This window comes from Balaenoptera acutorostrata, chromosome 21, assembly GCF_949987535.1.
Source record: "Balaenoptera acutorostrata chromosome 21, mBalAcu1.1, whole genome shotgun sequence".
Classification (NCBI taxonomy): Eukaryota; Metazoa; Chordata; class Mammalia; order Artiodactyla; family Balaenopteridae; genus Balaenoptera; species Balaenoptera acutorostrata.
This window is the reverse complement of record NC_080084.1, coordinates 38,985,462-39,009,220: the sequence shown is the minus strand read 5'-3', so window position 1 is coordinate 39,009,220 and position 23,759 is coordinate 38,985,462.

The following is a 23,759-nucleotide window of genomic DNA, read 5'->3' as shown; positions in this document are numbered from 1 at the left end:
TGAGTATAAGTAGAGTAGTATTTTAAAAGGGGGCCCATTTTATTCATGACAACCAAGTTGCAATGCAGATGAATTTAGCCGATGACTGGCAGTTACGGGGATATGGCTTGAACTGTAAGTGAAATTTATGATTATAGGACTTTATCTTTTGATTCAATTTACAAAGTTATATCAATTATTTTTATTCTGAATTATGGAAGGCTTCATTTCATTAAAGGTAAGGAAGTGCAATAGATTCGAGGGCTGGGATAAAAAAAAAAATCTTAGCAGGGTGATTTTATGGTTGGCCTTAGGCAAAATTACCTAGCAAGGGACGTTTGTCTTTGATGACAGTCCCAATTCTTTTCAATGATCTTCTATTCTATCCTGGTCCACAGAAGCTTCCCAGGGCCCTTTGGGTTCCTGGATATATATAGCCCCCTCCCAACACCCCCATACATACTCCTTTTATGTTACTTTGCCTAGGTTTCTGTCCTGAACAGAATTCACTACTATTACCATTCTCTTCTTTTTCTGATTTAGTATTTTCTTTGTCCCTTTTACCTCTTCTGCCTGATACTATCTCATTTTAAAAAATGAATTCCTATGAATTCAATAGTAAGGACCAAAGATTAATGCTTCATCCACGCTACATAGTATATGTTCATTTACAGAAGCTTTCTGGATAAATGCCTCACCCAAAGTACTGTCTCTAAAGGTAGAAATTTCAGGTTCATTTAGAGGAGATCTTGAAGTTTGAAGACCTTTCAAAACACTCTGTATAGGTGGCTGCACGTTCTATGGAACATTTGAAGCCAGTCACGTGTCTTTCATTAGCCATCTTGAAGACAAAGATCCAGGTCATGTGACTTTGGCTTATGGTTACGTCATACCAAAACAAGGCTTTTAAAAAGCTTTCAGGGCTTCCCTGGTGGCGCAGTGGTTGAGAGTCTGCCTGCTAATGCAGGGGACACGGGTTCGAGCCCTGGTCTGGGAAGATCCCACATGCCGCAGAGCAACTGGGCCCGTGAGCCACAACTACTGAGCCTGCGCGTCTGGAGCCTGTGCTCCGTAACAAAAGAGGCCGCGACAGTGAGAGTCCCGCGCACCGCGATGAAGAGTGGCCCCCACTTGCCGCAACTGGAGAAAGCCCTCGCACAGAAACGAAGACCCAACACAGCCAAAAAATAAATTTAAAAAATAAATAAATAAAAAAAAAATTTAAAAAAATAAAAAAAAAAATAAAAATAAAAAAAATAAAAAGCTTTCAACAAAAATTCAAAACAGTGATTTTCCTAACCAGCCACACTATCTATCCCAAATCCTAGAAACACAAAAGATTCAACTGGATTTTTTTCACTCTTCAGCTTACTGAGTCTAATAACTTGAAAGCTGTAACAAGAGAAAAGCTCACTTAGGAAGATAACGATAGGCGTGTCTCCTGTCGACCTCTCCAGTGTGCCAGCCACCCTAACCCACAAGTAGATGGTAAATGTGTCCCTTTGCTAAATACAGTGTGACCCAGAGTGCTACTAAGATTAATTTGAAACACAGACTTATTACTCTTAGCACCTCAAGGAGTGACTAAGTCATGCTCCATACCTTTATAAAATTTTATAACTCATCAACTAAATAGCTTGAATTAGTTGACTTTATTGTTTGGTAAATGCTTGATAGTCAATAGATTTAACACACTGTTAATTATCCTATTCTCCTTAAAATAGTATTTTCATTTTTATAACCAAGAATATTTAGAGGCTAATTAGAAATCCGGTAATGTGAATTGTAAATTATGTGTAATTACAATAAAATTACTGAAGAATAACACACATTACTTATAAATTGTAACACTGTGATAAATTAAAGCAATTACAGGTAAACCAATAATGTTCTTTAATTAAGTAGTTATGAATGAGAATTTGTGCTTTGCACTTACAATAACCTATACGGTTGGGGATTGCATTTATAGCTTGTGCAGAAATCGATTGCACTCTGCTATGATACTCTGCTAAGAATAACTTCTAAGTTCATTACTGTCATTATGCCATTATCATGTAAAAACACCCAAGATTGTTAAATGTAAAGTGTGCTGACAACCAATCAACCATGCTTCTTAATATAATTATAATTATGTCACTATCTGCTCTTATGCCTTTATGAATCTGAAAAAAAAATTCATACTTCCACAAGTCTTCAATATTGGTTGCAAAGGAATAGAAGATGCTTTGTCACAAGTTTATTGAAAATACTATTGTATTTGACATTAATAAGACTATTCATCCTCATAATTATCTTACTGCAGCCTGCCATTTATAAGATTATAACAATAGTTTCTGTATTGCTACATCTGTTTATTGCATTATACATTGTTATAATGTTGAGGTAACTCTTTGCCTTATCCAGGTTACAATCAATGTCACAAGATGGATATAGGAGAGACCAAAAGACCATCTTCCTGCCCTTAATTCAAATCATGTGTATTTGTGCGGGTGTGTGCAAACAGGCCTCTGGAGTAGAAAGAGAAGTAGCGAAAGTTGGTGAGATGGGAAAGAATTGGAAGGTTCAGATGACAAGAACTTGCTGACCTGAACTTAAAATATCTTGAAGCTTATTGTAAAGATGAATATTTAAAGGTGAGTACTAAACAAACAAGTAAGAGGATTCTGACTTATCCAGGTATATACATGTTATTAATTTGTCTTGAGGCATCAACAATTAACGTTCTCCCAAAATTAAGGAATGCCTAGTCTAGTTACATAAGAACATTTCAAATATAGTAACGTGAGTACCCTAGAACAGTATATCCAAGCAGGGAAAGCTATGTACGTGGTAGAGGTTACACATACCAGTGATGATTATGGGGTCAGAGATCTTATCCTACTTGTGAACTAATAAGTTAGCCTTATTCCATGTTCATTTTCATGGAAGCTGGGGAAGTAACAAGGCTCCTAGGTCAGAGACAAAAGACTCTGTTACTCAAAGCACGACGAGCAGCCTGAGCATGACCGTGTCTGTGTCGGGTTTCCCGCGTCCCCGTATGAGGGTGACACAGAAGGGCCCAGATGGCGGCTATACACGCGGTAGGTGCGCATTCCAGCTGAGGAACACTGAACTTGAGGGGTCCGCTGTTTTTATAGCAAGCAGTAAGTAAACCTGTTCTCTGTTCCAGAGGCAGCCATTACATCACCTCTCAAGGCTGCTTTCTGTCAACATGACCCTGAGGAATGGCCCCAGGAAGAGCAGTCAAGGCTCTGCATTCTTGACAAACTTAGCAAGACACGGAGGAGCCCAAGAGACCTTCGGAGGATTGTCTTTCCTGACACTGAGTACCAACATCTTCAGGAGTTTGACGTACAACAAGGTAGAAAGACAACCTTCGTCCAGTGGCTTCAAGTTCAAAACTCTGTTTCCATGACCATGCTTACCTCCATGTGTTTAGTTAAATATTATTCAAAATGACATAAAAATGTCTTCTGCGGACAGCTACCTTTTGATGTCCCGATTCTCTGTACTGCTCTTCAAATGATCTGTTTCTAGTCTGTCACTTCCACTGAACTATCGACTCATGTCATTTCCCTTCCTGTGTTCAGTTCAGCTCTCCTTATTCATTTAACTTTAGAATCCTACTCTTACTGAAATGGTAGTTGAATCTGTTTCTTCACATCTTGATTTACTTGGTAGAGGTATACTGTAGTGTAGAGGGTTGTAGAGGCTCATAATGATCATCTCCAGCTTTTCGTCAGTTAGGCAGAGTGATCCATTGAAACATTTAGGCTACGGGGCCACCATTTGATGTGACCACAGACTTCATAATGTCCAAACTCTAAAGTCATCTGTAACCCGTGCCCAACTCTTTTCCAGTCCTTTCTCCTCTTTCATGAAAATTTTGTTGTCCTTCTGCAAGACACACTGATTTCTTTGCTGTGAATTGATTTTCTGTGCTCTACGATGAACAGCCTTTGCGGTCCTTTGTGCCAAATCTTACGCTGTGTAACTTCATTGAAGGAGCAGGATCGGGAAGGACCCCGGAATAAAACACCTTTATCGTTTCCCTCTCCTGCCACCTTTCAACCTACTTTCAACAAGCTGTGTTTCCAGGCTGTGGGGTGGAATCTCAAGTCATCTTGTATAATGACTCTCAGGTAAAAAATAAGTCGTCCGTTAGGTATGGCTTTAAAAGGTGAATTCAGTGTAAAATCAAAACTTCAAATTTAATTTATGCTTCCCAACACAGTCGTGTATATACACGCATGTACACACACCCCCCCCCCCCACCTGCTAGGGACTATTTTAAATTGGAAAACCTACAATGGTGAGAGGATGGTAAGGCTCCTTCTTCCTCAGCACCTGTCTTCCCAGCTCCCAGCTGGCTCCCTTCTGCTGGGAAGGCCCTCTTTGATGGGTAGGCAGCTCATTCCCATCTCAGATCTTTTGTCCTTGGGTTGGCCCCCTGGTTGGTCACTCCTACTGCCCTTAGCCTTTAGACTTCTGGAAGAATTCAGACATCATTCTCTGGATTCCTCAAACACCAGGGAGATACACACTAAATTTTGGGGTGACTCTTGAAGTTCTCCTCAACTGGATGAAGTTTATGGGTAATAATCCCCTCCCTAGTATGGTGGTTACCACAATTATCAACTTCTAAAGGAAATGTACCCTCTCTGAGCTGATCAATCTTCAATTTCTCTCTTATACCCTGGAGGTGGTTGGGCACCTATAGCACTGGTTTCAGTTTTTGTTTTGGGGTTTTTTTTTTTGGAGGGGAGGTGTCTTATCTGAAACTTTGATATAAACAGAAGAAACACATTTTTTAATCCTATTAAAATTGTCTTTTTGTATTTAATTATTTATTTTTGAATGTTTATTAATTTTTTCTTACTATGTTTCAAGCTTTTTGAGAAAAGTAGGGACCACTTCTTACACCTTTTTTTTTTTTTTTTTGATCAGTGGATTGCAGTTGTCAATTTATATGCCCTCAGGACAGAGGGGTGATAGGATTATAGGAATGAATGAATCAGGTAAGAGGAAATAAGGAGTATTGAGGTTTCTTCTTTTTTTTTAAAAGAGAAGCCAGGAATCTAGAATTTTATGGAACTGATTGATTTATTAACTGAAAGCATATAGACACATTAAAGTCATGTCTGCACAAAACCAAAATAACCAATACATTTAATTTAATATGAAAAAATCATTCCATTATTGGGAATGAGGGAAACAATAATTAGATGTTTCATTTTTAAATTTGTTGTGGTTAAGCTTTAATTGACTTAATTGGAATTTACGTAACAAACTGTATTTTTCCAGCTGAAAAAATAGTCCTCTTGTGGACTACCTTAATGAAGGGGTTAATTTATGCTTTTCCTACTGTTTAAGTTATGAAAAAAATTTTTTAAATATGTTTACCTTCTGTTTCAAGAAAGTCAGTTTCTAAGTAAACAGTGTCCAACAGTTTGAATTGTTCCAACTGTTCTCTAAAAGTTGAGGAAATGCTATTAAATATTTATCATCTTATATTGTGTTATTTACTGTTATGATGAATATGCAAATTTTATTAATGTTACTCAGAAAGCTATGAAAAAATTATAATTCCTGAATGAAAAATTAAATGTAGATTTAATTAAATGTAGATTAAATGTAGATTTAATCTTTAAAATGAAGATTTTATCTCCAGGATATAGATGAAAAGAAGGGCAATTATAATTCATTGAATACCTACAGATGGAAAGCTTCTGAGTTTCATTAAAAGAAAAATAAAATAGGGACTTGCCTGGTGGTGCAGTGTTTAAGAATCCACCTGCCAATGCACAGGACACGGGTTCGAGCCCTGGTCCGGGAAGGTCCCACATGCCGCAGAGCAACTAAGCCCGTGCGCCACAACTGCTGAGCCTGCGCTCTAGAGCCCGCGAGCCACAACTACTGAGCCCGTGTGCCACAACTACTGAAGCCCATGTGCCTAGAGCCCATGCTCCGCAACAAGAGAAGCCACCACAGTGAGAAGCCTGTGCACCACAACGAATAGTAGCCGCTGCTCGCCGCAACTGGAGAAAGCCTGTGTGTAGCAACGAAGACCCAATGCAACCAAAAATAAATAAGATTGATTCTTTTAAAAAAAGTAAAATAAAAGCTTTAAAAATTAATACATGTTGTGTGCTATAGATAACTGGTCCAGTGTCAGTGGGTCATTTCTATTGATTTCCTCTTACCCTCATCTACTTTTCCATTTCCCATACACACCACCTTCAAATATACGATGTAACATACTGGTGTATACTGTTAACTCTTTATTTTCTGCAAAATAATGTAGGCTCTACGAACATAGGAAATCTTTGCTTCCTTACATGTTCATCAAGCACCAGAAGAGTGCCTGGCACATAGTAGGTTCTCAATAAATATCTGTAGCATGTTCTCTAAAGAATATGTAGGGGAAAAGTGACTGCAGTATTGAAAGATATTGTAGAAGACCTGAGAAAGGACTGCTTCAAAATCAGGGGAAATAACAGAATGGTTAAACATTTTTTACGAGGCCTCTCAAATTACTTAGACATAAACCATCCAATACATCTCCAAGACCTGTTGCTTCTACTCTTCAAACACCTCTTACACATACCTCTCATTTTCTATTAGCATCACATCTCCAATAACCCTTTCCCTGGACATTTCAAAAACATCCTTGTCTTTTCACCTCAGTCGTTATGTCAAATAAGTCATCTCCAATAATTCAGAGCCTCAAACAGTTTAATGTATTACTTTTTTGTGTGTATTAGATCTGAGGGTTTTACATGTTTCCTGCTTTCACGGAATTTATAATTTATTTTTGGATATAGGTATTAAATCTGAGGGTTTTACATGGTTCCTGCTTTCATGGAATTTATAATTTATTTTTGGATACAGGTATTAAACAAGTAGTGATCCAAACATCTATAGAATTACAGTTGGAATTTAGTGTTGGAAAAGATAATTTGCCACGAGTGTATAACTAGGGAACTAATGTTGCCTGGAATCACAGAGAAGAATCTCTTCCTGAGAAAGTGATGTATACGATGAGATTTGAGAGAGAGTGAGAGAGAGAAAGAGAGAGAGAGAGGGTCAGGCATTTCTCAAGGGAAGAGGTAGAGAGAGTCATTCAGAGGGAACAGAATATGCTAAAACCCTGAGGCAGGAGAGCTAGAGAGTCATAACTGGAGTGCTGGGTGGAAACCAGATGATGTATGACCAGAGGGCCCTGGTATGGATTTTAAACTTTATTCTAACACCAAGGAGAAACGCCAAAGAATTTTAATTGAGAAATAAACTTGATCCAGTCTGTAAAACCACACTGGCTGCCTTGGAGCTTTCTTCAAGCCTCAATGATGCCCTATTGCTGAGCAGAGATCTTAGTAACATCTTAGCCTGTGATCCACAATTGTACACCCTAGTCCTTGTTTTGCATCCTAGCCTTTTCCCCTGATACATGCTGGACTAGCGCCGGCTCCCAGAACCAACCGCCTGCCCCTCACACTCCGTCTTCCATGTTTTCTTTCCTCTCCTCTCCTCTTTCTCTCCCTTTGCCTTCCTTCCTTCCTCTCCCCCCTCCCCTCTTCCTCTCTTCCTTTCTTTCTGATGGAATGCCTATTCCACCCACCTGCTTTTCAATAGAACATGTCCCACCTATGTTTTCAGGTTCAGATCAATGATTGCCTTATCTTCATTTCCGTTTGAATCACTCTTATACCACACACATGCCACCTCACGGCATAGTGATTTTGTTTCCACCTAAGTGCCATTAAAATACCTTTTCCCGAAGGACGATGCCTCCTCCATACTTCACAGGAAATCCACAATACTGAGCACTAATAGCACGTGCTTCATGAATATTTGTCAAATATATTAACTAATACATTCTTCCTGAATCCAAGGGAAAGAGCTGGAAACATTCAGAACACTATTGTAAACCTCAGAACATAATAGGGACCTTTCCCTTTGTAGCCCAAATTGGGGAATGCAGCAGAATCAAACATGGTTATATTCATACAAGCAGCCTCTGCCCCAGCCCAGACTCATTATAGGTTACTTTAATTCTGTCTCCTAACAATCTAAAATGCCTTGTTCTCCTGATATCATATGATGGATCCCAGCTAATGCCACTTTTTCTGCATTTCTGTGGAAAGAGTTGAAGCCTTGGAGAAACAGCCCTGGGTTCAAATTTAGCTCTGTCTACAGTCAGGTTCTAAAACCCTTAGGTTTTGTCCTATTGTCTGTGAATAGAAAGATTACAAGCTTATCATGAGCAAAGGTATGTAACGCACCTATCCCAGTACCTGATACATAAAAGGGGCTCAATGATTGTCATTTCACATATGGTCTCCCATCCATGGTCCCCTGGCTTGGCTGAAAACCTGTATCACTTTCTTTCCAAGACTGTTATGTATATCACACATCCTGATTTCTTTAGGACACAGCTCTATTAATTATCTCCTCCTTCCTCTCTCTTAGCATTATCAGTCTCTTCCCTTTACTTAGTCCTCTGCTCTGCCCTCAAACACGTTCAGCTCTCCCCATCCCCAAACACCCTGCATTTTAGTAGCTATTTATGCATTTCTCCCTTCCTTCCTTCAAAAGCAATGAAAAGTAACTTGTGGACAATGCTAGGTGCTGGAACTGCAAGAACGAATATAATACTGCTTCTAATTTTGTACCACAGTAGGGCAGGCAAGATGTACAAACAAATCATTATCTAGTAGATGTGTTATAGTAATATGATAGCAACCCCTGAAAAGTTCTATGGAAGCACTGAAGTGAGGAATCCATTCTCGCCGGAGGTAACTGAAGTAGGTCATGGGGTTATTGGAAGGTATAATAATGTGAACAATTAGCATTAGCAAAGGTAAAAAGTCTAAAAACTTAGCACCTGCAAAAAGGGCAGAATCATAGAGTTGATGTCAGTAAATGGTAACTACTGGGTGTGTCCCCACTTGGAGGAGCCTTGAAGTCTGTAGGCAATGCGAGCCATTGAAAAAATTTAAGGAGGGGAGTGATAGCATTACATTTGAATTTTGTAAAGATAACTCTGGGTAGAAAGAAGGATGGTAAAAAAGGGAAAGGTTAAAAGTAGGAAGCCCAGTGGAAAGGCTCTTGCAGCAGACCAGGTTAGGATGCTATCTGGCTTTTGCTACCATCATTCTCTTAAACTGCTCCATTGAAGATCACCAGTCACAGCCTACAGACCAAGTTCAATGGTCTTTTCTCAGCCCTTGACCTCTTTTGTTTGCATAATACATTTTATACTTCTAGCCATCCAGTTCTCCTCACATCTCCTCTGTCTTGACATGTGTGTTATTACAAAAGGCTCATTACCCTGGCAGCTCTTTCCTTCCTTGATTCCCTGCCCTGCCCGGCTCTTCTTGCTCTAATGGGATGAATGCTCATTCTGGTCAATTTTCTAGGTCTGTTGGATATTTCTATGTTGAAGCCCCATCAACCCATTGACCCTGACAGACATGTAAATCTCCTTCAAACTTGTGTTTCCTAGTATCTTCTCTAACAGTGCCAGCTTTTTTCTGATCTATCAAGTCAAGGTTCAAAATCATGCTTTCAGCTGTATCTCTTTTATTTTTCTTCTCTCTCTCTCTCTCTCAATCTCAAAGTCTCCTGTTGCTTTTCCTGAACAATAGTTCTTCAAACATTCTACTCCTTTCCATCTCCACTGCTACAGTCCTAACTCAGGATTTTATCACCTGGATCACTGTAATACGCTCAGTTCAGAACTCTCTCTTTCCAAGCCACTTTATAATTAATTATTACAAGAGTACTCTTTCAAATGTACCATTATAATCACATTGTTTCCCTGATCCAAATAGTGAATAACTCTCACTGTTTTCTAAATGAAATGTGAACTCCTTAACCTGAGTCCCCAAATCCTTTTCAGCCTGATCTTTTACTATATTTCTTACACTTGAGCCATTCTGGACTACTCCCTGTCTCCCGACTATGTCTTGAGCTTTTTCTTCTTCTACAGCTTTGCTTGTTTATTTATCTTTTTTTTTTTCAAACATCATTAATATCTGCCTAAAACTTTAATACTCTTCAGGCTCATTTTAAGCATCTCGTCAATAATATCATCTAGGACCACGTCAGGCGAAAAGTCTTTTCCCCTCATCTTTATATGCACAGCAGTGCTTATTCCATTGATTCACATTATACTTTTTGAATATTTCCTTATATGAGAGAAATTTATGTATGTATATGTACCCTTTTCTAGATTTTAAGCAGTATGCAAATTCCTGATGAAGCTTGGAGGCCCATTATGTTAGACTCCTATCATGTAAATTTTTCCAACAAAGTGATCTCTTTGCCTTGACCTTTCTTCTCTGTATGCAACCCTGGAAACTCTGATGTGGGACTTCACCAGATAACTTTGGTGTTGAGAATCACCATAGTTTATGTCAAGCTTTCCAAAAGATAGCTTTGTGACTAGATGACCTTGACACAGAGATGCCCACCGCCGTCTCTTTTGTCACTTACAGTACTAAGTTGCTTCACTTTGGTGACAGTATCTCTGGTGTGTGATCCTGAAACATAGTTGAGGTACAAAGACTCTGTCCTTTTTGGGTTTCAGCAAAATGCCTTATTCATGGTGGGCTATAAATATTTGCTGAATGACTATCAATTTACCTAAGCTGATTGATTCCTATGCCACTGGTATGTGGGTGTTTTAATATACACACAATTATTGAACCATTAGCCCGTCTTTTCTACCCATTTTAGTGGCTCATTACCTGTTATAGCATGTTATGTCTTGGCTTATACAAGAACAGCTGTGTCTAATATATTCCTGTAAATCGTCCTTGTTCATTTTCATACGGATATTAGACTCAGCAAATATGTGTCATGTGGATTTTTACGTGCCAGCCTCTGAACATCACAAAAACTTCCCAGAGCCAGAGATAACCACCCTGAATCAGCTGTTCCCAAGTTTACTTTTAACCACTGCTCAAATTAGATATCCATGAGCTCCCCTCGGACTCCAATCCCAGGCGGCCAGCTGCTCCAGATGTAAGAAGCTTTTATAGCTTTCAGACACATTTTATCTGTCATCATTTTCATCAACAGGAATATCCTTCTCTTTATGCCCTCTCATAGAACCTGGTAAACAAGGAAAGAGAAAAGCTTGGCTTTATTGTAACTCCAAAGTGGTCAGTCTGCAGGGGGGAAAAAAAAAAAAAAGGCCCAGCGTGTCTTTCTTTGCATCTTTCTATGTAGCTCTTCAAAGGTTTATCAACCACCACCTTAATCTATTTGCTGAGGATGCCCAATTTTCCAAATGACCTTTTCTTTGGAATTCATAGAAAATTCAGCTTGAGGTGATAGAAAGAGATGAAGAATGCAAGGAGGTATACATTCTAATTTTGTCCCTATACGTATGAATCAAGTATTCCGACTGAATTCCCCACTTTTTCTCATCTGTAAAATGGGCAGTGATTTTGAGAGGGTGAAAGATTAAAAATGATTATAAGAAATTTTTTTAAATAAGCTGCAAATGACTTCACATGACTTTTGATCCCAATCACAGAGCTAGATGAAGTTTGTCAAGATAGAAATAAAACAATGTTCACTGCAGCATTGTTCTTAAAAACAAACAACCGGAAAAAACTAAAGGGGTCTATTAACAGGGTGTTGACATGTAAATTGTGAAATGTCCATATAATGGAATAATATGGAGTCACTTTCAAATATTCTCATGGTTTTGCATGGCTTACACGAAAATATTTCCAAGAAGTAGCATTAAGAGTAAAAAGTGAGGTAGAGAGCCCTTATGCAGTACATTACACGCTATAAATTAAAAAAGAAGACGTGTGCCTATAGCTGGTATACACATCGACATTCTGGACTGAAACACAAAGCTGATAAAATGACCAATTTGGGGTAAAATAAATAACTGAGGAGAGGGAGGTGTCACCTCTATGTGTTACACGTTTCTATCCTTGTCCACGTTTTATTTTCTTTATAAAATAACAGCAAATGTTATGTGAATAGTATAATAATGGGACTTTTTGATTGTCTTTTGTATATATTTGTTAAAGAAATGACTGCTTATTATCTAAAAGTAAATGTAAGAAATTTAATAAAATTCCAGAGGGTTTATTGATATAAAATATGGTTTTATCACACAAAGGATATCAAAATTCAGTAGTAGACTCAAAGAAATTAAGTTTAGGAGATGTGCTGCTTTCAGGAATGTGGCATTGAGCAGGTTAATGCCATCCACTGTAAGGGGGAGAGCATTTGTGCAATTACCTTTTATTGAGCACCTACTTTTCCCCTCTTTGCTCTCAATTGCCTGGTTTTTAGCCACAAAAGGTTTAGAAGGCATCGCCTTGTTCATTGCATTACACTGCTTTTTAAAATCTGAAAATCATTACTAGGTGATGCAGCATAATATGGGAACATTCTCCACAGCTGTGCTGAAATGTACATGCAAAGCAGAATAACTGGAGTAGAGACAGAGGATTTTTGGAACTTGAAAGAGGCCTCTGCCCCCTGAGATGTCTGTTAAGGTGGCTGGATCCAGGGAATTTTGATGATTTTTCCAAGGTGACCTAGATGAACTGAATACTGACTATGTTTCCTTCTTTTTTTTTTTTTTTCTAATTAATTTATTTATTTATTTATTTTTGGCTGCAGTGGGTCTTCATTGCTGCGCGCGGGCTTTCTCTAGTTGCGGCGAGCGGGGGCTACTCTTCGTTGCGGTGCGCGGGCTTCTCAGTGCGGTGGCTTCTCTCGTTGTGGAGCACGGGCTCTAGGCGCGCGGGCTTCAGTAGTTGTGGCACGTGGGCTCAGTAGTTGTGGCGCACGGGCTTAGCTGCTCCGCGGCATGTGAGATCTTCCTGGACCAGGGCTCGAACACACATCCCCTGCACTGGCAGGCGGATTCTTAACCACTGCGTCACCGGGGAAGCCCTGACTATGTTTCTGACTGTCTCACTGCAGTGCGACACGTTTCTGTAGAAGCATATGTCCTGTGGTCAAGTGGATCACTAGCAGGTTTTTGAAAAGTTAAGTTTTGAGTTGTATCATTAAAGAAGGTGAGAATCACCCTTAATGATCTATGATACGAATTACGTGTCTGCCATCGTGATAAGCTACCCACCTGATTCAGTCCCTGCAATAACTATATATGGCATTACAAACAAGGATACTGAAATTCAGAGATTAAATCATTTGCACAAAGACACAGTTTATATACAGCCAGACTGGAATTTAAACTCATGCCTGCCTCACCCCATTGTTCATAATCTCAGTAATGTGAGCAAAAGATCCTTAAGTGGGAATCAATGAGGTGTGTAGAGGAAACGGCCAACTGAAAGCTTGTGAAGGTAGCTGGAATCAAGTCTTCTAGGTATCAGTAGTAAGATAGTAAGAAATGAAAGGAAAGGCAGAAATCAAGTTGGAAAAACAATGGGATAAAAATTTCCCACGTACTCTACTGAGCTAGCCTACACGCATTATGTTAAAATATTCTAATACTAAACCAAATAGTGAGAGTATTAATATAAACTTCTACACCTTGCTTGCACCTTCTCCCACATATCACATCTGTGATCTACCTTAAGGTTAATAGCTCTGTCTTTGAGGTGTATTTAGTTTGCTCACCTTTTAAGGGTCATACACATAAATATGATAACCTCATTTATCACCTATACTCTAACGCTCTCTTTTACTCTAACCTGAAAATTAAACTCTCTGCAAACCCCATAAAATGCATATTAAAACATCATGTGCGGGGTGCAAAACATTTTTGCATAATGACAGGTTTAATTTGGCTTATCCTGTTAGCATCTATTCCTGAAAACGAGGCCTTGAAATTTCCTATTTATGCTCCTAAATTCAGAATAGTTTAAAATGTCATTTTTATTATCCCTTATATCAGAGCCCTTAAAATTAAAAACATCCATCAGAAAATGGTTGTCTCCAAAATATATTGCCCAATATGGAATGTAAATATTAAATTTAAATATTTAAAAATTACATTATTATTTAATTTATAATTGCATGAGCACAGTGTAGTTGGGTTATGTGGGTGAACAGAACTGTTCACAAGCAGAAATATGTGCTCTAACATCACTTTAAAAGCCACAAACCAAAAACCTTTAGCAATCAGACTGAGGATAGAAAAGTTACTGAAAGCCAGGGAGAAACTATCATTTCTGGACATTTCAAATCAGTTCCTAATCCCTGGAAGTAACTTTCAAAAATATAGGCACATTGAATTTTCAAAGCTGCCTCTATGTCACCAACAAAATGAGAATCAACTGAGATATATATATAAATATAAATATAAATATATATATATATATATTTATTCACAAAACCTGTAAATAAATCAAAGGAAGGAAGGAATAAGGCAAATACAGTCTCTTTCACCCCCAGGTATAAAATATAGACATACGAAGATTTCATTTAAAAATAGAACTTGCATGATTTAATGCCCTAGTCCTAAAATCTAGTTAAAATTAAGAACCTGAAAATACATGTTATCATTATAAGATGGTCACAGAACCATTCTGTGCAAGAATTTGCTTTCATATAAACTGTTTTGTATGATGTCGGTTCTAATTGTAGTGAAGAAAAAAATTATTTAAATCAGTGCAAAGCCTCATGCTTTGCAGAGCATTACACGGAATTCATTATTTATCTGAACTTCACAACACTGATGTAAGTTTCGTGTGGGAAGTATCTCTTTCCACAAAGCTGCTTTCAGAGTCTGCTCAAATTCCATCTGTTCCATGATTCCTTCTCTGACTGCCCCAGATGGGAGTAATTCCCCTTTCTCTGAAAGCTTATGGGGTTAATTATCTCATATGGTGATGGCATTGCCTTGCTTGAGTTTTTCCTTGCTTAGCATGTATCTCTGAGCTGGCTCTTACTTCATCCCCTGTCCCCTTCCCCGACCCACCTTGCACCCCTCAGCTGTGATAGATACCTGGCACAGAACTCTGGCCAGGATTTACAACCGGGGTGGCTGTGGTCTGAACATTGCTTACAGATGTGCTTTGTATGGTCTCTTGTGCTTGACAGTGCTCAGCTAACATTTAAAACTTTGAGAAGTTTCACTTAAAAATGGGAATTTCTAGTTTCTTTTGAGGAAGTAGAAGACCTGATAACTCTGGATCCGTATTCCTTCAATAACTGGCTGGGGCTGCGTGGTGGCTTCTCTTTTTAGGATGCACACAGGTGCTCCAGTGGGAGCTGCCCTCCCCGCTCCCCGAGGAACTCCTACACTGAAGCACCATCAGGAATTCATGACTGCCTTTTTTTTTTATGGTGGAAGACTATCGGTACCCAGATCTCTATCAAAAGTGAGTTGACAAAAGAAAGCAAGGAGGCCATTGAATGGTTTCCAACCTGTAACCCTCATTCTCAATATGGATTGGCCTTTGCAGGCATTTGAATTTAGACTTTGAGTTGAAGTATGAAACTTAAGAGCACGTAGTCTGTGCAGCTTTGGGTAGCCTTGAGATTTGATCTCTGCTTTGTCACTTATTCACTGTGAAGCCCATACTTCTGGTCTCTTATCTCAAAAGTGGAAGTAATCCCAGATAGTTTTCTTTTGAGGATTAAGAAAGGTAAATAAATAATAAATATTTAGCACGTTATCTGCTACACAGTGAGCCCATAGTAAATGATAAATATTATTACTATCTTTCCCATGTTTAAAGTTAAGAAATTCTTTTGAACTGAGCTCTCACATAAGATCGCCTCAGCGGCTCGGGTTAGATTTGCCCAGTTGGTTGGAATGCATGAATGAATATTCCGAGTCATTTACTTAATATATATTTATTAGATGCCTACTATGTGCCTGGCACTATTCTCAATATTTGGTATTTATACTGTCAACAAAGCAGAACTAGTCCTTGCTGTCATGGAGCTTACATACAGGTGAAGGAAACAATAAATAAATACTAATGTATATATATATATATATAGATATATGATGTTATTCCAGGAACAATATATGTGATAAGGCAAGGCAAAGGGACCGAGAAAAATGGGGGCATGAACCGTTTTATACATGGTGGATGAAAGAAGTGGTATTCAAGCAGAGACCTGAAAGAAGAGAGAGAGCTCGGAAAGCTCGTGGCGGGAGCGCATTGCTGGCAGCAGCGGGACCAGGCAGAGGAGGAGGCCGAGTGCTGTGATCGATGACAAGGAGGCCACTGAAGGGAGATGGAGAGGCGGACACTTTACCAGGGGTTCGTATCATGTTGCGCCTTGGAGGCCACGTGTGAACACTTAGGGTCCAAGCGTGATCAGAAAACCTTAGGCTGTTTCAACTGCAGAGTTTACACGATCTGCTTTGTCCTGAAAGGCTGCTGCGTGGCTCAGAGGCTGCGCGGAGGCAGACGCCAGCCAGGAAGGTGTTGCCGTCAACCGTGTGAGGGGTTATGGGGACGCGGACCAGAGGTTTTGGCAGTGGAGGCGCGAGGTGCTCAGGTTTTCAGAGCAGCGGGCTTTGTGGGCTGTACGTGAAAGGCAAGAGCAAACGGTGACTCTCAGGGTTTCGACCTAAGAAACCGGCTGGATAGTGGTAAGATAAATTCAGATTTAGAACACCGGATGAGTGTCAAGGGTTTGGCGTGTGGGCGCGAGTGGATATCAAGAGTTCAGTTCTAGGGGCTTCCCTGGGGGCGTAGTGGTTAAGAGTCCGCCTGCCAACGCAGGGCACACGGGTTCGAGCCCTGATCCAGGAAGATCCCACATGCCGCGGAGCAACTAAGCCCGTGCGCCACAACTACTGAGCCCGCGTTCTGCAACTACTGAAGCCCAACATGCCTAGAGCACGTGCTCTGCAACGAGAGAAGCCACTGCAGTGCGAAGCCCGTGCACCGCAATGAAGAGTAGCCCCTGCTTGCTGCAACTAGAGAAAGCCTGTGCACAGCAACAAAGACCCAAACGCAGCCAAAAATAAATAAATTTTAAAAATTGATTCTTAAAAAAAAAAGTTCAGTTCTAGACACGTTAAGTTTTAGATGCTCAAAGAGCATCTGCGAGGACATGTTGAACAGACAGTTATATGTAACTCTGGTGTTCAAGGGAGCGACTGAGGCTGGAGATAGAAATTTGGAAATCCTTATTGTATAGACATGGCAGTTAAGGCCATGGAATTTGTTGGAATCATCAAACACTTATGTATAGAATGAAAAAAAGAGGCATGCGGTTTTAGCCAGGGAAGGAAGAGTGGCAGGTGCAGAGGAAGAAAACCAAGAGTGTGGCCGTGAGTCCCAGGACTGTGTTCACATCCTTACAGGCGAAGAAGGACCCCTTGTTCTCCGAAGTTACGCATTTTCAGACCAACAGTGTTTTAGGTGTGGAAGGACTTTAGCCTTAATATTTTGCAAATTCTGCACTGAGACACCGGAGGCGAATCCCCCAGTGTCATGCAGTGACTGGTTTCAGCTGATTGGGGATGATGCCCCAGTTGGAGAGATGATAGACGAGGCCTGAGGCAAGTGCCCTGTAATGAACTTGGATTTGTCATCAGCCACTCTTATCTCTGGGCAGGAAAGGGAGGGACCAGGAACGGTCACAGGTATCAGATGCTGCTTCTTTCTCTCGGAAGCACTTCTTCCAGATGATCAGCCACTGAAAACGTTTATACAGCCCTTTCAGTATATATGATACAATTCTAGACACCGGTAAGCTGCAGAGTGAGAAGATAAATGTGCTCTCCTCCAAGATTTTTATGCTTCTAAGTGGTGGAAGAGTTGAACAATCCATAGCAAATGTGCATGTTCACATAAAAACGAATTCAGAAGTTAGGTTTTTTTTTTAAAAAATCAGAAATGAAGTAGGTCCTAAAGCAATGTAGATGCTTCCTTAAGAGACTGCAGTGAATTAGAACCACTAGCACAGGGTTGGACATCTAATTAATATTTACTGAGTAAATTCACGCCTCTGCTTGTTCTCAGTGAGAGACCACTAATGGGATAAAGCAACCAAACTGAAAAGACATAGGACTTTTCCAAGAATTTCAAATTAAGAAATTATTCATGCAGGTGATGCTGAGATTAATACCTATTATAAAACAGAATGCTCTTAAATATTCTATGATGAATGACTACTTTTAATTAATCTTTATTCTATCACACCTCATCATGTGAAAACCCTCTGTCCTCCTGGAGCACATATTTTAAATATCTAAGTGCAAGTGTACCTGAGTAATACAGCAAGGATGCTGGAAGCCAATGACATTGACAGAAACTGAGGATGACTACATTTGAGGATCACTTTTTACTATTTTAATATTTTTTTCCTTTCTTTTTTCCTTTTCCTTCCTCCCTCCCCTCCTTCCCTCCTCCCTTCCCTCTTCTCTTCCTCCCTCCCTCCCTTCCTTCCTTCCTTCCTTTTTTTGGCCATAGTTGCTCTTTACATTAAAGTCCATTCAATTTTTCGTTATGACACACAGGGAACCCTTCTCTTTCACATTGGAGAGTGACCTGAAACATGTGGTCATAAAATCTATGTTAGTCCCTAAACATCAAGCAGATCTAAACTGTCAAAAATGAAAGAAGAAGTGAGATATTTGGGACTTTAAGAAATGACAGCATATCCAAATTAAATATATATATATATATGTGTGTGTACCCATACATACATTCACTCACATACACACACAAACATTTACCTCTTTATCTAGAACATATGGACTTACAGATTTTTATGCCAAGCCATACGTTTCTGTCTGGCATCATACAGCTCAAGTTTGATGAAAACTAGCCAGTCCTGTGGTGTTACATATTACCTAACTCCTATGAGTGAGAATTCCCCTTAGATCAAGGAGAAAAAAAAAAGAAGTGCTATAATGATCCTCTTGCAGTTTGTTTTGAGGGAGTGAAGGATGTGAAAACTTGGTGGAAACACAAAAATTCACTTTATAATAATAATTGGATGTCTCTGATATAACCAGTACTTTTGGTGGTATTTTACATTTTAATTCATGACTTTACACTAAACAAGATCCCAAAGTAGGAAAACATTGTGATAAAATTCTATGATTTTAAATATAGCGGGCAGCTGGAAAGAGTGTAAATGTGTGTGCTGATGTGAGGGGTGTGTAAGGAGCGTTCAGCTGTGAGTATTTTTGGTAACTATCTGCAAATCCTATAGAGCACATACCATGGGACAGAGACCATACAGCTTGTAGGTTTTCACCACGAAATGGGTAAATTCCATGGGAAATCTCAAAAATAATTCTTGTAGACAGGATGAGAATTATTTTGGCTAACACTGATTCCTTTTCCTTTCATTTGGGAGATCAAATATTGAATTTAGCCTCAAAAGTGGATCATATTCTGGGTGGCCCCAGGGGAAAGGCTGAAGAGGTAGTTTTTCTTTTTTTCGTTTTTTTCTTTTTCTTCCTGGCAGCAAAGGAATTCTAAAATTTGTTCCCAGATTCTTAGTAGTGTGGCATCCGCTGCAGATGCGGTCACTCAATGAATAAACTCAGCAGGTCACTTCGGCCATGGGATTCTGTCCTGTCTCGTAACTTGGATTCATCATTACAGATAGATTTATATATTTTTGCCACAGAGGGAGGGTACATAGGCGACCCCTCACAACAGTACACGTTTCTTCGTTAGAGAAGGGCTGTGATTTGAGGGGGAAGCTTAGTGTCAAGTTCTTCCTGTTCTTGTCGTGTTTGGGAAGGTGTGCGTCAAAGTCGGCATCCCTGGCCTCAGACGAGACTTGCTGCCCAGTCCCCCTGGCACAGCATCCCTCCCTGAACCAGTGTCAATGCACAGTGGGCAACGCACTCATCGCGAGCTACGTGTCCACCGTTTTGAAATGTTATCAAATCAAACGCTAGTTACATTTCAAGTGAATGTCCACAGAGTTGCACTCTACTAAACGGAATATAAAAGATTCTGTTGGCACCGTGCATTTATAGATGCTAAATAAAAACATGGGCAAATATGATACCGTCATCGCCAACATTACTAGAATTGGTTTTCCACTACTTTACTGAGCAATAATGATACATAGAAAACATCTTAATTATCAGGCTGTAAGAATGTCAACCCTAGTATTGCTTTGAGGGCATCTGATACCTTTAATTTTTACTCTTCTTTCTTCTTTCTTCCAACTTGTCGTCATAAATAGAGGGTTGGCGAGTTGTTTTTCCAAATTACTGAAAGTGACTTTTCATTGAGCTGATATGTTAGGAGAGTGTTTTGTTTTGTTTGATTAAAATTTTTTTTTATTGAAGTATAATTGATTTACAATGTCATGTTAGTTTCAGGTGTACAGCACAGTGACTGTTATATATATATAAAAGAATCTGAATATACATATATGAAAAAGAATATATATATATTCCTTATCAGATTCTTTTCCCTTGTAGGTTATTGCAAAATATTGAGTAGAGTTCCCTGTGCTATACAGTAGGTCCTGTTGGTTGTCTATTTTATATATAGTCGTGTGTGTATCTGTTAATCCCAACCTGTGAGGAGAGTGTCTGGAATGAATCCTCATGACCAGAGAAATGAGAAATACCTGGTGAACTACAAGAAGGGGACAATTTGAAAGAACATTAAGGAAAAGCCCATTTGCCTTGGAGCATCTGATGAAATGAGTGTGTGTGTGTGCATGTGTGTGTGGTGTGTACACGGGCAGGTGCACAAAAACCCAGACAGAAATAGATGCACACTTGGGGAGGTGATTTGCCACTTGAAAGAGAATTTAAAAAAACTAGCAACATCCAGATGTTATAATTCTGTTCCCAATGATACTACTGGCAGCTTCGGTTCTCCAGGGGAAAGGAAGGGAGCACATCTCTCCTGTGCTGAAGTATTGGAGGAGAAGGACTGAAGCTTATTCTTGGCTGTACTTCACACAGAGTGCTTTACACAGAGCAGAAGCCCAATTAATGCTTGTGGAATTGAATTTATTGAATTGCACTGAACGGAAAAGAGGACTCAAGGGACTTGGAGCCTTCAAGAGTATATTGCAAGAGGGTCAGTTTCAAGCAGAGACTAAAATTTTAAATCTCTGGATTTGTCTGTTGGGAACTGGAGATATATATCGTGAATGGGAAACAAATAACAAATATACATATTGGAACTGCTGAACATTTGGTTTGGTCAGTGATACACCATTTTTATCTGATATTTGAAAGAAAATATTAATTTCTAACTGTGACATTATTATAATACATCTTGAGCCAAAATTTATTTTCCATTAGATTTTTATGAATTTTTGAAAGATGAAAGCCAGGTAAAGTGATAGAAAATGACGTATTTTTTAATCAGTTGATTATGACTTCTAATAGAAAAAGTTTATCCACTAAATTTAAATTTGAATTAATTTAAAATGCCAAAATACTTCTTGCATTGGCAAAATAGAGGCTTCTTTAAAATATTCTCATAAATCAATGATGATTAAAATCTTCCTCAAATTTTGAAGATAAACTCATATTTAGGTTGTGATAAAATGTGAAAAATTTCAGCATGAAAGTTGTTATTTTCATAAAATTATGACCGTGTGAGAACATCTCTCAGCCAAATTTATAGCAATAAATACTATAACCAATATAAAGTGAAATACTGGAAAATTTGTTCTAAAGATTTTTAAAAATAAGGTCAGTGGGGGAAAAATAAGGTTTTACCCCAACAATAAAATATGCAGGGCAGTTGATGAGATGCTATTAGAATCCTATATAAAAAGATAAAGAACTGGATAAAATTTGTTAAAAGAGTTTTGTTGGTTTTCTTTTATTTTTTGTATACACTATACCAAGTATTTTTCTTTATGTATTTCTCTAATTCTTATAGTTATTAAATACTCCTTTATTTTTTTGTATTTGTAAGAAAATAACTACTAAAAACAAAACAGAATTCCTCTACCTGTTTTAAGGACACAGAGATAATATGTTTCTCAATATTTAATTTCTCATTTCTCAGATATCATGCAGACCTAGGATTAGTCTTCTAATAAATCTAGTAATTTTAGTTTAAAATAAAAGAAAAATGGGAAAAGCACAAACACACAGATACTAAACAACATGCTATTTAAAAAAATGGGTCAATGAAGAAATCAGAGAGGAAATCAGAAAATACCTGGAGACAAATGAAAATGGAAACGCAACTCTCCAAAATCTATGGGATGAAGCAAAAGCAGTTCTAAAAGGGAAGGTTATAGTGATACAGGCCTACCTTGAGAAACAAGAAAAATCTCAAATAAACAACCCAAACTATCACCTAAAGGAATTAGAAAAAGAAGAACAAACAAAGCCCAAAGCCAACCCAAGGAAGGGAACAATAAAAACCACAGAGGAAATAAATAGCGACACCCCCAAAAAAACAATAGAAAAAAGATCAATGAAACAAAGAGCTGGTTTTTGAAAAGATAAACAAAATTGATAAACATTTAACCAGGCTCATCAAGAAGTAAAGATAGAGGATCTAAATAAACAAAATAAGAATTAAAATAGGAGAAATAACAACCGATACCACAGAGATACAAAAAAAATCATAAGAGAATACTATGAACAGTTATATGCCAGCAGATTGGACAACCTAGAAGAAATGGTCAAGTTTATAGAAAGATACAACCTACCAAGACGGAATCAAGAAGAAACAGACAATCTGAACAGACTGATCACTAGTAGTAAAACTGAATTTGTCATAAAAATACTCCTAGCAGACAAAAAAGTCTGGGACCAGATGCAATAACATGGATGGACCTAGAGTATTATGCTTTGTGAAATAAGGCAGAAAGAGAAAGACAAGTAGTCTATGTTACCATTTATATGTAGAATTGAAAAAACAAAACAAAGGAATGTATACAACAAAACAAAAACAGACTCTTAGATAAAGAGAAAAAATTAGTGTTTACCAGTAGGGAGAGGGAAGGCGGGAGGGGAAAGAGAAGTCTAGGGGATTAAGACATACAAAATACTATGTATAAAATTAATAAGCTACAAGGATATATTGTACAGCACAGGGAAATATAGCCATTATTTTATAATAGCTTTAAATGGAGAATAATCTCTAAAAATATTGAATCACTATGTTGGACAGCTGAAACTAATATAATATTGTAAATCAACTATATGTCAATTAAACAAAAAGAATCAAAAGTTGTTATGAGATGAATAGGGACAGTATCAAAAGTAATTTCACAAGATTTCTTTTTTTTTAAACATTTAGGCAGGTTTTAAAAAAATATTTATTTATTTATTTTTGGCTGTGTTGGGTCTTCGTTGCTGAGCACAGGCTTTCTCTAGTTGCGGTGTGCGGGCTTCTCATTGCGGTGGTTTCTCTTGTTGCAGAGCACGGGCTTTAGGTGTGCGGGCTTCAGTAGTTGCAGCTCGCTGGATCAGTAGTTGTGGTGCATGGGTTTAGTTGCTCTGCAGCATGTGGGATCTTCCCGGACCAGGGCTCAGAACCCCTGTCCCCTGCATTGGCAGGTGGATTCCGAACCACTGGGCCACCAGGGAAGCCCTCACAAGATTTCTAATTATTTTCTTTGAAAAAAACTAGCCCAATAACTTGCATTATTTTTTTATCGAATCTTTGAAACTATTCAGTATAAATATTTAAACATGTAGAAAACCAAGTCTCACAATAAATAATACTGTGAAAATAATCAGTTGCTACATCACTTTTTTGGTAATATGTCCCCACCGAAGAGATTTCTTTTTGATTAAGAAATAAAACAAAGGGCTTCCCTGGTGGCGCAGTGGTTGAGAATCTGCCTGCCAATGCAGGGGACATGGGTTCGAGCCCTGGTCTGGGAAGATCCCA